We start from the raw sequence: 18,789 nt of genomic DNA on the forward strand, positions 1-18,789 counted from the left end.
CAAGAACCTTGCCGCTGCATTCTGAACCAGCTGGAGTCTGGACAGAGCTGCTTTGCTAATGCCATAAAGGCAGGAGAGGAGAAAGAATGGCTGGAGCAAACTGGTCCTGGGTACTTTAATAGGTGCATACAAACAGATCTAACGTTTCGACAGATTTCAGATTCAGATTTCAGATTTATTGGCCAAGTAAAATTTCATTTACAAGGAATTAGCTTCGGTAGATGTTCGCTCTCTAAAACATACAACATCTACAATAAATGAGAATAAATATACCTAAAAACACATAAGAACATGTATACCCACACACATGTTCATTTACACACACACACATATATACATCTATACATACCCACACACACACACACACACACACACACACACACACACACACACACACACACACACACACACACACACACACACACACACACACATATCCATAAGCATACTGAATAAGTATTAAAAACTATAGTAAAAGGATGGTAAAATAATCTACAGATTCAGGAGAGAAATGGCTGAAGGAAAGAAACTGTTCTTGTGTCTGGTGGTTTTTGTGTACAGCGATCTGTCGCGTCTGCCAGATGGGAGGAGATGGAAGAGAGTAGATGCAGGATGTGTGGCATCTTGGACAATATTCCCTGCCTTTTTCCTGCTCCTGCTGATGTACAGTTCCTGGACAGAGGGCAGTTGGGCACCAATGATTGTTCCTGCTGTTTTAATAATACGCTGTAGTCTGCATTTGTCCATTTTTGTGGCTGACCCAAACCAGACAGTGATGGATGAGCAAAGTATGGATTCGACTGCAGCAGTGTAGAAGATGATCAGCAGCTCTTTGGGTAGGCCGTACTTCCTTAGTTGCCGTAAGAAATACATCCTCTGCTGAGCCTTTTTGAGGATGGAGTTGATGTTTGTTTCCCACTTCAGATCCCTGGAAATGATAGTTCCCAAGAACTTGAATGAGTCCACCATTGACACTGGGCTGTTGGATAATGTGAGGGGGGGGAGCACTGTGGGAAGCTTCCTAAAATCCACGACCATCTCCACAGTCTTAAGGGTGTTAAGCTCAAGATTGTGCTGACTACACCAGACCACCAGCCTCTCAACTTCTCGCTGATAAGCAGACTCATCACCATCCCGGATGAGCCCAATGACAGTGGTGTCATCTGCAAATTTCAGGATTTTAACAGCTGTGTCCTTAGAGGTGCAGTCATTGGTGTACAATGAGGTGATGTCTTCTTCAGAGTTGATTCTTCTTCAGAGTTGATTCTGAAGACATAGCCTGTCGAAACGTTAGTTCTGTTTGTTTGCACCTGTTAAGGTACTCAGGACCAGTTTGCTCCAGCCATTCTTTCTCCTCTACATTTGATGTCCCGTGGGCTGTCAGAGCACCTGATGTCCCTCTGGATGATGTGCGATGTGCTCTTCTATTACTATAAAGGCAGGAGTTAGAATAGTCGAGCCAGGATGTAAGAAAAGCGTGGAACACAAACTCTAGATGGCGTTTACTCAGAATGGGCTTGAGGATTTCAGGATTTCACAGTGCTGTTAACCTGAGCATCCATTTCTTAGGCCGTGTCCATTTTCACTCCTTGGTTGGAAACAGTCAAGGTCACATGAGAGGAGAGAGAGTGGAGGTCAGGTGACGAAGCAGCTCTAACATTTTTCGGACTGAAAACAATAAAAGTTTTGGAGTTGTTTGAATGGAGAAAGTTTTCAGCCAGCCTCTTTGATGTTAAGAAGACAAACAAGCAGAGGTTTAGAGGAGTCGGTTGGTTTGAGAGAAATGTAGATTTGACAATCGTCTGCATATAGGTGATAGGAAACTGCATGCTGTCTGAAAAGAGCTCCTGAGGGCAGAATATACAGGGAGAACATTGACGGTCCAAGGATGGAACCTTGAGGGACGCCCCAGGGAAGGGAGACAGACTGTGATGAAAATTCATCCAGCATGACTCTAAAGGTTCCGTTGGAGAAATACGACCTGAACCAGTCAAGGGCAGACCCTGTGATGCCACCCCATAGATAGAGTTTGTAGATCAGGATGTTGTGATCGATTGTGTCAAAGGCTGCAGATAGATTGAGGAGAACCAGAACCACATAGAACCCTGAATCTAAGGCCAAGCAGATGTCATTGAACATGCCTACATGAGCAGTTTCAGTGCTGTGTCGGTTCCAAAACCCAGAATGAAAAATGTCCATTGCCTGATGGTCATGTAGATGGCTAATTAGCTGTTTGTGCACTATTCTTTCAAGCACCTTAAACAGAAAAGGTAATTTGGAGATCAGACAGAGGTTAGTCAAGACCAGGTTTTTTCAGAATTGGCTGTACGACAGCGTGTTTAAAGGCACGAGAAACTACAGCCAAGGTCAAACTACCATTAATCATGTCCAGTACATTTTGGCTAATCAAAGGAAACACATCCTTCAGGAGATGAGGTGGAACTACATTTCAGGTTTTCATAGAAGCAACAGTTTATTCGAGACAGGATCGCGAAATGGGTTCAAAGCTGACCAAAATCATAACAGGGCCGCCTGGTATATTTTTTTATCTTATGGCTTTAAATTGTAATAAAAAGTGCAAAGTGTGTGTAACTCTTCTCCTTTTTTCAGAACAACCTCAGCTTTCAGTGTATGGTTTGTATTTAGAATTTATTTCTATTAAAGCCTTTAAAAAATCTGCTTAAACGTGGGGAAAAAAAACGGATATTTATTTTTTACATTTATTACTGAACAGGAACTTCAAAATTACTGGGCAAACAATTTGGAATGAACAATTTAAACTTTGAACTGTAATGCACCTATTCTTAAAAAAGTGTGAACCTTGGTATCTTTTTAGCTGTTTTTAAGACCATTTATTTTTGTAAACTTTCAGACGTTTTTATTTGATGTGGTAGACCTTGAAGCAGTTTCTCTCCAGCTGCAGGCAGAGTCCTGCACACCTCACACCGCCATGGGGTGCTGCTCTTGCACACCGTGCACTGCTATACCAAAAACGTTTGTCTTAGCAAAAATAATTATTTATTGTAACGTAGCAGGATGAAATAAGCCTGCTCCAAATTATGTGGGTTGGCGCATACCGGCTTCCACACTCCTGAGGGCGCTGTGAGTATAAAAGGGAGCTCTGCTCACTGTTGGAGCATGCTAAGGAAACTGCTGCACTCTGGCATCAGCTGCTGTCCTTAAACTGTGCCTCAGTAGGCGATCAGCTCTGTTTTGGTGGCATGTGCTCTACTGGCTAATCAACTCTCTCTAAAGAGAACCATACTCAAACTGTGTTGTGCACTCAACAGCTTGGGCATTTGTTTGTTCTGTGCTGGGCGTGACGCTACCGCTCATCCCAGAGTGAACTGAGCATTGGAAAAAAGGTACGTACTGTAGCTCCTGCAGGGGACAACATGTGAGCTGAATTAATCCAACTCAAGCTCTCTGTGTTAAAACTAGGACAGGTGTTGAATACCTGTGCGCTACAGGGCGGGGAAGCTTCCTTGCGACCCGGATGATACTAGCTGGCGGACTGGTAGGTGTGGGCCTCGCCTTCTCCAGACTTGGTCAAAAGCATAATTTGCTAACTTGTACCTTTTCCTAATTTTCTTTTAGATGACCTTCTGTGGTCTGGTTGGTGGCGCCGCTGTTTTGCTTTAGTTATTTCATCCATTCACAGTTTCTCCCCATCCTGTGGTCTCTACACAGACCTCTGTACATCGTTGGGGGCTTTCCACTCTCAGCGTGGGAGTCCAGTGGGTAAAACAACCGCGTTTTATCAAAATGGTTTTAGTGTTTGTTTGTTTGTAACTCCCCTTTCGTTTGTGCAGGCTGGGACAGGAGGTGGTGAAGGTGGCCTTGGTGATGGCGGTCCCATTTTGTGTGTGTGCTGGTGCTGGTTTCCCTCACATTGGTGTGAATGTTCACTATTGCCTGGGGTGACTTTATTATTTATATATTTTTGTGCTTGTTTCTTTTTGGGATTTATCACCCCGCGTGTCCATTCCCTCCTCCAGTTAGTCTCAGCCCTGCAAGTTTGATTCCCTGTTTGTCTTGTTGCCCTTTTTAAACAGAAACATATTAAACGTATATATTTTTTAAACTTATATTTTTAAAATAAAATCAATTGTAAATCGTGAAATCACGTCTCATGCCTCATTTAGTGAAATGAACCTATGTGCTTTCTGGTACTTATTTCCTTGGGTGAAATTCCCAAGGTGGCATTGTTGACAACTGTTGGCTGCTCCCTAACAAAGTCACAGGTTACAGTGTGTTTGGAGCACGCCATATCTATGGCTCCCTCTTGTATTGCCACAGTAAAAAGATAAATAATGCTGGAATGAAGCTGAATCTTACAATTAGCAAATAGTTGAGGGTTGTTCAAATAAAATAAATACTGAACAAACATTCATACCCTGGTTCACTGGAGATCTGTCCTTCGTGGTCACTGTCTTCAGATATAGGCCTTCTGGGACACCTAATAGATCGTGTTGATTTTCTTTGAAGCATTTCCATAATTTCATGCTGGCTTTTTATGCTAATTAGCTTCCCCGTTCAATTATTCGCTTTCACCGCGGCGCTGCACTCCGCTGTGCTCCGTTTCAATCAGGCTGTAGGCCTACTACAGCAGGATTTCCCCTCGTAGCGATATTTTCCATAACTCTGATTACTTCATGATGTGGAACCGTTGGAATGTTTTAAATCTGATCAGCCATTCAAAAGTTATAAAACGGAGAATTTTGGATGACAAACTCAGCACGTCTCTGAATCTGTGTTGTGATTCATTGAGCTCAAGCAAGGCCGGATTAACCATATGGGCAACTGGGCAATTGCCCAGGGCCCACAAACTCTAAAGGGCCCAAGGCAGCAAGGGCACGAGCAAAATACTGTAGGCCTATCTGTAACCTCCCACTTTATATTAAACTAGGGTGACCGTCCTGTTTTCCCCGGACATGTCCACTTTTCACTCTCTGCCCGAGCGTCCGGGGGGTTCTTGTATTGATGAAAATGTCCGGCTTTTCATCCAGGAGCAGGGATCGAATTATGGGGGAGTTAGATATCCTACACATCCAGGGGAGCCGGAAAAAAGTGTTCTACCTATATTACATCATTTATGAACTCTTTTGAGCAGAGAGCACAGAGAGCGGCACAGCGCGTTATTGCACAGCGCTCCAGGCAGCTGCTTCCAGCGCATGGTCCATTCTCAAAATGCCCCCCCCCCCCCCCCCCCCCCCCATAAGTGGGATCCCCAGAAGCCTCTGTGTAATTCATACCCTCTCCAGTAGTATTAGTTATACAGTGTTTATAAAAGCCCCTCAGACATTACTGACATATTCTAATATTATCAGATGAAAAACTAAATTATCAGACATGCTGTCTCATCTGCTTCTTTTATAAACTTGCAAAAAGTAACAAAACCATTTGAAAGTCACTATTTGTGGATTCTCTGAAAGTTTCCATGGAGTGTGTGACAACTTATTTTATCATTGATCCTATCGTCTAATCTCACAGCTGAAACAAGCATCCTTAATAATCTGTGCACAGGAAGCTTACCGATGCTGTAGTAAAACAAAAGGTATAATAATTTATTATTAATAAAACCTTGTTGCAGCACTAAAGCAGAAAAATGAGATTTTGCATTAAATATGCTAAATATTTACATATGAATTGCTTTGGAGCCCTTTTATTGGCAGAATCTGATATTAATTTAGTTCTTAAAAAAAATGGGTCCCAGCGTGGTTTGTGTGGTTTTGCCAATGTGCGATGTCATAGGCACAGATCCCCTGTCCTCTTGTTTGGAAATGGAAATATGGTCACCCTATATTACAGTTTTTTTCAATTGCTAAAACTCAAAAAGCAAAAATGAGGCACAATTTTCACAACCTCTACTTCTGTTCCCAATCGCTTGACTCGATTTATCACTACTTTATGTACTTTATGTTTGGGGTTTTGTGTGTGCAGTTTTAAAAGAAACATACAGTTTTTAAAAACGAGTTTTAGCAATCGAAAAAAAACGTAAACAAACTGTCCACCCGGGCTTTTGCACTGCACAGAGACGCTTCGCTGCCTACGACTGAACGTCAGTTGAGAGTCCGTCTCATGCAGACTGACCAATGAAGAGAGGGCCTCAAGTTAAGACCCTCTCCTCATTAATCAGTCCACACGAGGTGGGTCAAAGGTTACCCTGAGCGGGTTACGTGACGTCAGGCATTCAAGTATTGAGTATATTTACTGCATATTACAGTAAAATATTCTGTATGTGACCATATTATGGTGATCCTCGGGTCGTGATGATGGGGCCCTTGAATATTGTTGCCCAGGGTACAACAAAGTGTTAATCTGGCCCTGGCTCAAGACAGGGAATCCCGGGGGCTACCGTAATGTGTAGTAAATGCACAAAAAGCCCTATTTTAAATCTTTTCAGCACTTTTGGAATTTTACATATATCTTGAACGGTTCAGAAAATATGGTAATGAGAAGTGTGCATGTCAAATCCTGTCGGTGGCGACAGGTTGGTAGTAAGAGGTCCATGAGCAGGAGTGACCAGAACAGAGGTTCAGGCATGGTCAGATATGAGCTCTAATTCCTAATTCCTATGTTGAGTCCTACCTGAACGCCTCCAGTGATGTTTATCCGATCCCAGGAAAATGCCGAAGGAAAAGAGGTAAACGAGCAGAAATCCAGGTGAGAATAAGACTTCTCTTAAAGCGTCGTTTATCTAGTAAACATTGGCGTGATCTCCATCCAAGTTTTCTAAGGTCTGTTTATCCTCATTCCTCAGTGGTTTCTCCTCCTGTTCCCTCCATAAGTGGTTTTTATAAACACCATGGATCTAACCCTGCTAATTTATGTCCACTAACTCCAGCTGTTTCTGTAGTTTCTGATTCCTCCACCTCACTCAGCATGACTCTATTAAACACCCGCTCTGTTAACAATAAGTCCTTCCTGCTCAATGATTTAATTCTCTCTAAAAACCTGGATTTTCTGTTTCTGACTGAAGTTTGACAGCAAACATCTGATTATTCTGCTCTGATTGAACTCTGCCCGAGTGGTTATTCTTTTCTTAGCCAGCCTCGGGGTTCTGGTCATGGTGGAGGCCTAGCTGTTGTTTTCAGAGACCATCTTCCATGTAGCTCTACAACCTCTGGTCACTTTGCTTCCTTTCAACTGCAGCTGATTAAAGTGGGGCGTAAGGACCCGTTCTACTGTGCTGTGGTCTATCGTCCACCTGGTCCAAACAGTTCTTTCCTTAAGGAGTTTAGTGACTTTCTATCCTCCACTGTGAAGCTGTCCAGACTGGTGATTGTTGGTGACTTTAACATCCATGTCGACGACCCCCAGACAGCTTTGGCTTGACCTTCTCCAGCCTCATGGACTCCTTCAGCTTCACCCAGAATGTTTCTGGCCCCCCACACACCAGGGGGCACAATCTGGACCTTGTTTTTACCCTGGGTCTAAACGCTGACAGTGTTTGTCCTGAGGATGTTTATATTTCAGTTCATCATTTCATTTTCTTAACTTGTCAGTTTCTGTGTCCCCACCACCTTGATCTAGCATCGACTCTACTCAACCTGGACCAGGTTTGGATTGTTCTCATTTAAGGTAGCGTTGGATTTTCTGGCGCGCCACCGGATGTCTTTTCAATCCTCTTCCTGAGGCGGTCTGCCTGGAGCCAAATTGCTCCAACACACCAACTGCTGAATAATTGGCTGGCTAAAAATCATGCATACCATTAGGGGGATTGGCTAATAGAATCAGCCTGCAGGGGCTTCCTGCATGCATGATTCGTTGTCATTTGGGATGCTGTGGAGTTAACAAGCCTCTGACTGAAGCCCTTTTTCTCTGTCTGTCACTGCTGTGAGGAGTCACACACACACACACACACACACACACACACACACACACACACACACACACACACACAGAGCTGCCAGGTCAATAGCAAGACTGCTCAGGCTGCTTTTGTTTAATCACTAATTACCTGACCAAGTCCTCCAAACACACCAACATCGCCCGCTTCTCCACCAGCTTCACTGGCTACCAGTCAACTTCAGGGTTTATTTCAACATCCTGGTTCTGGTCTTTAGGGCCTTACATGAACAATCACCATCATGCGTTGGTGATCTTAGTCCCTACACCCCCACCAGGTCCCTGAGGTCCAGTGACCTCAGGTACCTGAGGGTGAGGTCCTATTGGTTGTGCAGCACCAGGCTAAAGACCAAAGGTGGCAGATCATTTGCTGCTGTGGCTCCCAGACTCTGGAACTCTCTCCCTGAAGCTTGGACCACACTGTGTGATTTTTGGCCGTTGAACAAGATTGTTCATGTCACACTGTACAGCGCAAGATTTCAGTGAGGCAGACTGCACAACGTCTCTCTCCCGCAGGACGCTGCGTCATGAGCGCGCCTCCTAAAGCATACATCACTAAGCAGACTGCTAACCAAAGCAAAGCGGAAAAGATAAAAACATTTATTTTTATTGACGGTTCATGACTCAACTCATCTTACTCAAAGAGGAAGCTTCATTTTGAAAACCCTCGCTTTTGCGTCAGACTCCAGCTGCGGGTCTCCTTTTCCCGTCTTCCAGCTAAACAGCTGATCTGTTTGCTGGTCATTCATCCTTCTCCTCCTTTATAAACAAGAGCCCACTAAACTACAGAAAAGTAACAATCTGTCAAAGATCGCTGCAATACCTGAAGTTCACACCTGCTGTCACAGAGCGTCCTCTGTCTGCTCTGCAGCAAAACGCTACTGAACCATCCTTAACAGTTAACTGTGTGAAATTTCCACCAACAGCAAAGGGATCTCATGTTTTTGTGTTTTATTTTTTATGTTCATGAGCTCATCTCCTCTCAGCTCTCACAGATCACAGAATCACGCTTTTTTACAATTTATTTGATGGTCTAAAATGCTGTTTCATTATTTTAGTACAACTGTGGTTTAACTTTGGCTGTTAAAGAAATAAGAACTAGTGTGTAGTTTATAATCTGCATTTTAAACATGAATTGAAACCAAAGCTCAGAGACGTGGAGCCTTGCTGCTGCGGCGTCCCAAAGGTGTGTTTTCATTGGTCGATTGCAGACAGGAGTCGTAGGGTTTCGGGCATGCTTGTAGATTGTTGGAGACTGATTTGGGTTGTGGGATGGCTCAAAAAGCTGTCGCAGAGTCGGTCAGACTAGATGACCACAAATTTGCAAATTACCCTCACGTTCACCATTTTTTTACACAATTATGCTTCCAACAAGAGATCTGGCTAAGGCTGCTGCAAATTGCATAGTGTGATTTGGGCTTTAGGCTGAGATCAGTGAACTCAGCGGTCTCCACCTGTTCAGGGCTTTTGCGTGACCTTCATCCAAAGATCGCACAAAGGTCACGCTGCTGTTTCTATCAATTCATGTCAGTTCATCAGTGACAGGCCCACTGTGATTTTGATCGTCTGTCTATTCAGGAGTTAGAAAAACTACTTATCTCAGTGCACGGGGTTGGCGCCTGTGAGTGAGCACCTGGTGGCCGGGCTTTTGCCCATGGGGCCCGGCCGGGCCCAGCCCGAACCGGATACATGGGCTCATCCAACTGTGGACCCACCACCCACAGGAGGAACATGAAGGGTCCGGTGCAATGTGGATCCGGTGGCAGACCAAGGCGGGAGTCTTGGCGGTCTGATCCCCAGACAAGGAAACTGGTTTCTGGGACATGGAACATCACCTCGCTGGCGGGGAAGGAGCAGGAGCTTGTGGCAGAGGTTGAGCGGTACCGGCTAGATATTGTCGGACTCACCTCGACACATAGCATTGGCTCTGGAACCCAAGTCCTTGAGAGGGGTTGGACACTCTCCTTTGCTGGAGTTGCTCCGGGTGAGAGGCGGAGGGCTGGGCTTGGCTTTTTGTTAGCCCCAAGACTCTCTGCCTGTGTGTTGGAGTTTACCCCGGGGGACGAGAGGGTAGCTTCCCTGCGCCTTCGGGTCAGGGAATGGGTTCTGACTGTTGTTTGTGCGTATGGGCCAAATATCAGTTCAGAGTACCCACCCTTTCTGAAGTCCCTGGGACGAGTGCTAGATAGTGCTCCATCAGGGGACTCCATTGTCCTACTGGGGGACTTCAATGCTCACGTGGGCAATGACAGCTTGACCTGGAGGGGTGTGAATGGGAGGAACGGCCCGCCTGATCTGAACTCAAGTGGTGTTTCGTTATTGGACTTCTGTGCAAGCAGCAGTTTGGTCAGAACGAACACCATGTTCGAACACAAGGATGCCCATCAGTATACTTGGTATCAGGGCAGCCTAGGTTGCAGGTCGTTGATCGACTTTGTAGTCGTATCATCTGAACTGCGGCCGTATATTTTGGACACCCGAGTGAAGAGAGGAGCGGAGCTGTCAACTGATCACCACCTGGTAGTGAGTTGGATCAGATGGCAGGGGAAGATGCCGCGTAGACCTGGCAGTCCCAAACGCATAGTGAGGGTCTGCTGGGAATGGCTGGCAGAAGAACCTGTTAAGACGGTCTTCAACTCCCACCTCCGGCAGAGCTTTGACCGCGGCCCGAGAGCAGTGGGGGACATTGACTCCGAGTGGGCCTTGTTCCACTCTGCAATTGTTGAGGCGGCTGTTGCAAGCTGTGGGCGCAAGGTGGCCGGTGCCAGTCGTGGTGGCAACCTCCGTAGCCGCTGGTGGACACTAGAGGTTCGGGGAGCCGTCAGGCTGAAGAAGGAGGCCTACAGGGCGTGGCTGTTCTGTGGGTCTCCGGAGGCAGCAAACAGGTACCGGATAGCCACGCGGGGTGCAGCAGTGGCAGTTGCCGAGGCAAAATCTCAGGCGTGGGAGGAGTTTGGTGAGGCCATGGAGAAAGACTATTGATCGGCTCCAAAGAGGTTCTGGCAAACTGTCCGGCGCCTCAGGAGAGGAAGGCAGCAACTCGCTCACACTGTTTACGGTGGGGATTGGGGAGCTGCTGACGTCAACTGGGGCTATAGTCGGATGGTGGAAGGAATACTTTGAGGAGCTCCTCAATCCCACCAATGTGCATTCTGAGAAGGAACCAGAGCCGGGAGACCTGGGGATGGACTGTCCAATCTCGGGGGCAGAAGTTGCTGAGGTAATCAAACAACTACACAGCAGCGGAGCCCCGGGGGCAGATGAGGTTCATCCTGGGTATCTCAAGGCTATGGATGTTGTAGGGCTGTCATGGTTGACACGTCTCTGCAACATTGCGTGGTCATCGGGGGCAGTTCCTGTGGAGTGGTAGACCGGGGTGGTGGTCCCCATCTTTAAGAAGGGTGACCTGAGGGTGTGTTCCAACTATAGGGGCATTACACTCCTCAGCCTCCCTGGAAAGGTCTACTCCAAGGTACTGGAGAGGAGGGTCCGATCGACAGTTGAATCTCAGAATGAGGAGGAGCAATGTGGTTTTCGTCCTGGCCGTGGAACTGTGGACCAGCTCTATACCCTTGCAAGGGTGATGGAGGGGGCATGGGAGTTTGCCCAACCAATCCACATGTGTTTTGTGGATTTGGAGAAGGCTTATGCCCGTTCACCCAGTGGCACCCTAAGGGGGACGCTCCAGGGGTATGGGGTGGGTGGCTTTCTGTTAAGGGCCATTCAGTCTCTTTACCAGAGGAGCATGAGTTTGGTCCGCATAGCCAGTAGTAAGTCGGACGTGTTCCCGGTGAGGGTTGGACTCCGCCAGGGCTGCCCTTTGTCACTGTTTCTGTTCACTACCTTTATGGACAGAATTTCTAGGTGCAGCCGTGGTGTGGAGTGTGTCGAGTTTGGTGGCAGGAGAATCTCGTCTCCGCTTTTTGCGGATGATGTGGTCCTCCTAGCTTCATCCAGCTCTGACCTTCAGCTCTTGCTTGGTAGGTTCGCGGCCGAATGTGAAGCGGCTGGGATGAGGATTAGCACCTCCAAATCTGAGACCATGGTTTTCGACTGGGAAAGGGTGGCTTGCCAACTCCGGGTCGGGGGAGAGGTCCTACCTCAAGTGGAGTAGTTTAAGTATCTTGGGGTCTTGTTCACGAGTGAGGGTAGGAGGGATCGGGAGATCGACAGGCGGATTGGTTTGGCGTCTGCAGTGATGTGGACGCTGAGCCGATCTGTCGTGGTGAAGAGGGAGCATAGCCAGAAAGCCAGGCTCTTGATTTACCGGTCGATCTATGTCCCAATCCTCACCTATGGTCATGAGCTTTGGGTGATGACCGAAAGAACGAGATCATGGACCGAAATGAGTCTCCTCCGTAGGGTGGCCGGGCTCAGCCTTAGAGATAAGGTGTGGAGCTCGGACATTCGGGAGGGACTCGGAGTAGAGCCGCTGCTCCTCCGGATCGAAAGGAGCCAGTTGAGGTGGTTTGGGCATCTGGTCAGGATTCCTCCTGGACGCCTCCCCGGGGAGGTGTTTCGGGCATGTCCTGCCAGCAGGAGGCCCTCGGGTCGACACAGGTCACGTTGGAGAGGTTACTTCTCCAATCTGGTCCGGGAACGCCTTGGGGTCCTGCCGGAGGAGCTGGTGGAGAAGGCCGGGGAGAGGACGGTCTGGAGCTCCCTAGTTGGGATGCTGCCCCCGCGACCCGGACCCGGATAAGCGGAGGAAGACGACGACGACTTATCTCAATGCGCCTCCCAAGCTCTCCAAATGACCCAATCAGAAAAGCTTTATTGCCAGTGATCCAGCTGTCATGGTCTGTGTCTTTCCCCATGTGTCTCCATCCCTCTTTAGATTCTCCTTCTGTGTCTTCTAGCGCTCTCATGTGTCATGTCTGCGTCTCCCTCGTGTGTCTCCATTTTTTGCAGCTCTCTAGATATCTCTCTCAGGTCCTGTGTCCCTTTAGTTCATCCCCAGTCACCCCTCTGCAGTTTTTATAGTTTCAGCTGTTCATTCTATTAGTCTTTTTAGTATGTTTTTTCCCACCGGTCTTTTTAGTTCCTTCCCTTTAGAATTTTAGTTATATGGTTGCTTTTCTGTTTTTTTTGGTTTACTCTTAGGTCATGTTAGTTTCTTCCCTGATTAGTCATTGCTTTCACCTGGTCCTTCCTCCAAACTCCACACACCTGCAGCTCATCTGCCTCCCATTATGCCCCAGTGTATTTAAGCCCTGTCTTGTCTCTGTGTCTTGTCAGTACATTGTTGTTTGTCAGTGTTGTTTTGGTGCTCTGTGTGAGCTTCCTGTCCAGTCCCCAGTTTGCGCTCTAGGTGAGCTTTGTTATCATGCTCTGGATTTTTGGATTTCGGCTCCCTGCCTTTTTGGACTTATTTTTCTTCATCCTACAATAAAAGGACTTTTTCTTTATATCAACTTCTGCCTCGTGTCCTCCTGGGTTACTGCATTTTGGGTCCAAACAATCCTCTCAGCGTGACACCAGCGTCCCGAAGCATAGGAATTTGACTCTGCAGCACAGCCTGACCATACAGGTAGACCACGAGAGCAGCCATGAACATCAGTGTTTGAATGAATGAATTTATGACAAATTAATGATTGAGTTTTTCTCAGTCCTGGGACCAATTATCCTGGCGATTTTAAATACTAGCCTGCTAAATGGAGTGTTTCCAGATGTTTTCAAGAAGACAGTTCTATACACATGGCCTTGACCCTACAGTTCTTTCAAATTAATTCCCAATCTCAAAATTACCATTTCTCTCCGAGGTTTGGGAGAAAGTTGTGCATTTCTAGCTGTCTCGTCACCTTGTGGATTTTGATTTATTCGACGACTTTAGGTCTGCCTTTAGGCCAAATCTTAGCACTGATTCAGCTCTCTTACATGTGTTGAATGACCCTTTCGTGGCAATTGATGCAGGCTCCCACATCCTCCTGATACTCTTATATCTCTGTGCTGCCTTTGATACGGTGGACCACGAGATTCTTCTGGGTAGATTAGCATCATGGGTTGGCATGGACAGCTGTGCATTAGGATGGATTAAATCATACCTGAGTGAGAGATTTTTCCATGTCCACATTGGTGACTATTTCTCATCTAAATCTTCCACTTCCATGGGGTGTTCCACAGGGTCAATCCTTCGACTACTATTATTAACCATATACATATTACCCCTGGGCTCTATTTTTGCCAAACACTCTCTACATTATCGTCTGTGCGCTGACGATTGTCAGATTTACCTCTTGCTGGATCAACCTGGGTCTATTACTTCTCTGAATGACTGCCTTTCAGACATCAAAGCATGGCTATCCTCCAACTTTCTCAGTTTAAATAAGGATAATTCAATTCAATTCAAAGATACTTTATTAATCCCAGAGGGACATTAGAGTAAGACAGAGGCTATCATTGTCAGACCTAGGTCTATAAATGAAATGATAAGTTCAGGCCCTCCTCATCCTGTAAATGTTAGCCCCACGGTGATCAATCTTGGGGTTTAACTGGATTCAGATCTATCACTAGTCACAGATAAATGCCATCATTAAGTCCTGTTATTTTCATCCAAGCAGAATAAGGCCTTTTAAGAACACCCTGAAATGAAAACACCTGGAATCCAACAGTCATGCCTTTATTACATCTAGGTTGGATTGTGCTAACTCTCTTTGATTGGTGTGAATGAGAATGCAATCCTTCAAAAGGCCCGAAATGCTGCTGCCAGATTCCTCACTTGAACAAATAAATATTGTCATAATACCCCAGTTTTTGCTGAGCTAAACTTACAAGGTGAAGTTCAAAATTCTTCTTTTTAACTACAAAATCGTACATAACATGGCTCCCGGTTACGTAGCAGAACCTCTAGGTTTCTCTGCTCGGCTGATCAACTCTTGCCATGTGTTCCAAAAATGCGGTACAAGACTCGTGGTAAACGTTCATTTGTTCACGCAGCTCTAAAGCTCTGGAATGGCTCGTCACTCTCAGTTCGTTCAGCCCCATCTATTGACCAGTTAAAATCTGGTCTCAAATCCCATTACTTCACCATAGCCTCTGCTATGGGATCCTATGGACAGGACTTTAGCTGGTGTGATTGTTTACAAGTTTTATAATCTCGTAATTTGTTCTCTCTTTTTAATTGTTTTAGGATTTCTATGCTGTTTTGGGCACTTTTTCCTTCTTTAAGTTGACTTTACTAGCGTTTTTAGCCATTACCAGATATTATCCTTGTGTTGTTTTACTCCGTTCATTTTTAAACTCTTGATTTGACTATTTTATCTTGTTTCCTTTTATTGTATGTCCAGCACTATGGTCAGCTGTCATGCTGTTGATAAATGTGCTATATAAATAAATTTGGCGTAGCGTACCAAACAGCCATGTTTTTCATCAAAAATGACCAGAAGTTAACTTTTAACTTACAGGCCAAACTTCTTCATACAGGTCAACCTGACACAGTGGTGCCGATATAAAGAAATGAACTTCAGCCAATATTCTTAACTAATCCTGCGTACGTCATGAGTCCTCAAGGCTGCAAGACGCATAATTTTTTATCTATCCTCTTTGAATAATGCCCATCTTCTCATGCTCATAAATGTCTTTAAAACTTCATGTAACCATATTTTGCTGAAAGAACAATTTGTTTAAATAAAAAGTGTTTGAATAATGTGTCCTATACTTTACATTAATGAATGATGGGTTAAAATGAATATCTCAATTCAAAGGGAGCTTCAACTCTTTGAGATTCCTGTAGCCACGACGTCCGGTGAACTCAGACTCTGACTGAATTAATATGAAGTGTGTGTTCCCTGAATAGTCCAAAGAACCTGAGGTAATATTCAAAGACCAATCAGAGTGATAATTCATATTTACAGGTGCTGGCCAGTAAATTAGAATATCATCAAAAGGTTGAAAATATTTCAGTAATTCCATTCAAAACGTGAAACTTGTACATTATATTCATGCAATGCACACAGACCAATGTATTTCCGATGTTTATTACGTTTAATTTTGATATTTATAGGTGACAACCAATGAAAACATCAAATCTGGTATCTCAGAAAATTAGAATATTCTAAAGGCCAATGAAAAAATGTTTGTTTCTCTAATGTTGGCCAACTGAAAAGAATGAACATGAAAAGAATGTGCATGTATAGCACTCAATACTTAGTCGGGGCTCCTTTTGCCTCAATAACTGCAGTAATGCGGCGTGGCATGGACTCGATCAGTCTGTGGCACTGCTCAGGTGTTATGAGAGCCCAGGTTGCTCTGATAGTCGTCTTCAGCTCCTCTGCATTGTTGGGTCTAGCGTATTGCATCCTCCGCTTCACAATACCCCATAGATTTTCTATGGGGTTAAGGTCAGGCGAGTTTGCTGGCCAATCAAGGACAGGGATACCATGGTCCTTGAACCAGGTGCTGGTGGTTTTGGCACTGTGTGCAGGTGCCAAGTCCTGTTGAAAGGTGAAGTCTGCATCCCCATAAAGTTGGTCAGCAGCAGGAAGCATGAAGTGCTCTAAAACTTCCTGGTAGACGGCTGCATTGACCCTGGACCTCAGGAAACAGAGTGGGCCAACACCGGCAGATGACATGGCACCCCACACCATCACTGACGGTGGAAACTTTACACTGGACCTCATGCAACGTGGATTCTGTGCTTCTCCGCTCTTCCTCCAGACTCTGGGTCCTTGATTTCCAAAGGAAATGCAGAACTTGCTTTCATCAGAAAACATAACTTTGGACCACTCAGCATCAGTCCAGTCCTTTTTGTCCTTGGCCCAGGCGAGACGCTTCTTGCGCTGTTTCATGTTCAAGAGTGGTTTGACACACGGAATGCGACACCTGAATCCCATGTCTTTCATGAGTCTCCTCGTGGTGGTTCTTGAAGCGCTGACTCCAGCTGCAGTCCACTCTTTGTGGATCTCCCCCACATTTTTGAATGGGTTTGTCGTCACAATTCTCTGCAGGGTGCGGTTATCCCTAGAGCTTGTACACTTTTTTCTACCACATTTTTTCCGTCCCTTCGCCTGTCTGTTAATGTGCTTGGACACAGAGCTCTGCGAACAGCCAGCTTCTTTAGCAATCACCTTTTGTGTCTTGCCCTCCTTGTGCAAGGTGTCAATGATTGTCTTTTGGACAGCTGTTAAGTCAGAAGTCTTCCCCATGATTGTGGTGCCTTCAAAACAAGACTGAGGGACCTTTTAAAGGCCTTTGCAGGTGTTTTGAGTAAATCAGCTGATTAGAGTGGCAGCAGGTGTCTTCTATATTCAGCCTTTTCAGAATATTCTAATTTTTTGAGATACCAAATTTGGAGTTTTCATTAGTTGTCACTTATGAATATCAAATTTAAATGTAATGAACATTGGAAATACATTGGTCTGTGTGCATTGCATGAATATAATGTACAAGTTTCACGTTTTGAATGGAATTACTGAAATATTTTCAACCTTTTGATGATATTCTAATTTACTGGCCAGCACCTGTATATGGAATCTCCCATTTTATTGATCATTTTAACAAATATGTAGCAACATCAAAAACACTACACTGAATTATATTAGATTGGAATTCTGCTTTTCTCAGGATCCAGTTTTACCTTTTCTTATTGTTTTTCTTTCTATGTTCTCATTTTTTTATTTAAAATTTTCCATTTTCACAATTTTTTATTACAATATTTTTTAATCATTTTAGCCATTTTTTATTCTTCAGTTTTTAGTTGTCTTGTGAAGCGCCTAATAGTTTTTATCTGGAGAAAAACGTAGGAAGAAATCTTTTTTTTTTCTTCTCTCCAAGTCATTGAGACTGTCTGTCTCTGACTTTTTGGGAATGGGTATGATGGTTGAGGATTTGAGGGAGGCTGGAACGCTAACTGATCTGAAATGGTAGTGAAGATACCAGACCGTTAGTGATGCGAGTACTTTGATAGGTTTTAGGGTGAACCACAGCAGAGACGGCCCTTTTGAAGATTTTAAATGATTTTAGATTGAATTATTATTAACGGAAAGTGACAGTGTTGGTTCTACTGGATCTAAGTGCTGCCTTCGATACAGTAGACCACACTATTCTTTTAACTCGTTTAAAACAGATAGGCCTCTCTGGTGCTGTCCACAGATGTTTCACATCCTACCTCACAGACAGGACTTTCGTGGTGAGCTTAGATACCTGTTCCTCGAGGGTCAATGGGATTACATGTGGTGCTCCCCAGGGTTCCATTTTAGGCCAAGTGCTTTTTAGCCCTTTGATGCATGAATTATGAAATCTTCAACCATGATTTTTTTAACAATTTTTTCATTTGTCTTTAGGTGTGAATGAAACAAATTTCAACAAATATTTTTTGTAAAATTTTATAATTTACTAATAATTTATTACATGTCCATCTCAGTGGACAGCATGCAATCTGAGCATGAAATATGTTGGCTTGGCTTACCGAAGTCCAAATGGAGGGGCTCAAATGCAATAAAGTCTTCAACAGCTGGGCTTAATAGCAAAAACAAATTTGGGTACCTGTCCACTGTAGTGACCATTATGCATCAAAGGGTTAACCTTTATATGCTCCCTCTTGGCAGTGTCATTAGGAGACATGGACTCAATTTTCACAGTTATGCTGATGATACACAGTGGTACATTTCCGTGTCTCCTGGTGACTCTCGGCCAATGGATGCACTTTTAAAGCACATTTTAGACATCAAATACTGGCAGAAAACTTTCTCCAGCTCAACCAGGAATAAGCAGAAGTTTTAGTCATCGGTCCTGAGGCCCAGAGAGAGAAACTTACCAAAATTACAATCTTTGTCCTTTAATCCATCTGAACAAGTGAAGAAACTGGGTGTGATGTTTGACTCTGAGCTGACTTTTATCCCACACATTAAAAACATCCCAAAAATAGGTTTTTATCATCTAAAGAACATCGCCAGAGTCCGCTCCATTCTCTCTCGGGCCAATACGGAGATGCTGATGCAC

The 18,789-nt window shown here is 44.8% G+C and overlaps 1 protein-coding gene across 3 annotated transcripts in view; it reads right to left on the minus strand.

Annotated features, from left to right (window-relative positions):
• Window positions 1-18,789, minus strand: part of ryr2a (ryanodine receptor 2a (cardiac)) — a 710,821-nt gene that overhangs the window by 522,368 nt on the left and 169,664 nt on the right. The window lies entirely within an intron of this gene.

This window comes from Nothobranchius furzeri, chromosome 16 (assembly GCF_043380555.1).
Source record: "Nothobranchius furzeri strain GRZ-AD chromosome 16, NfurGRZ-RIMD1, whole genome shotgun sequence".
Taxonomy (NCBI): Eukaryota; Metazoa; Chordata; class Actinopteri; order Cyprinodontiformes; family Nothobranchiidae; genus Nothobranchius; species Nothobranchius furzeri.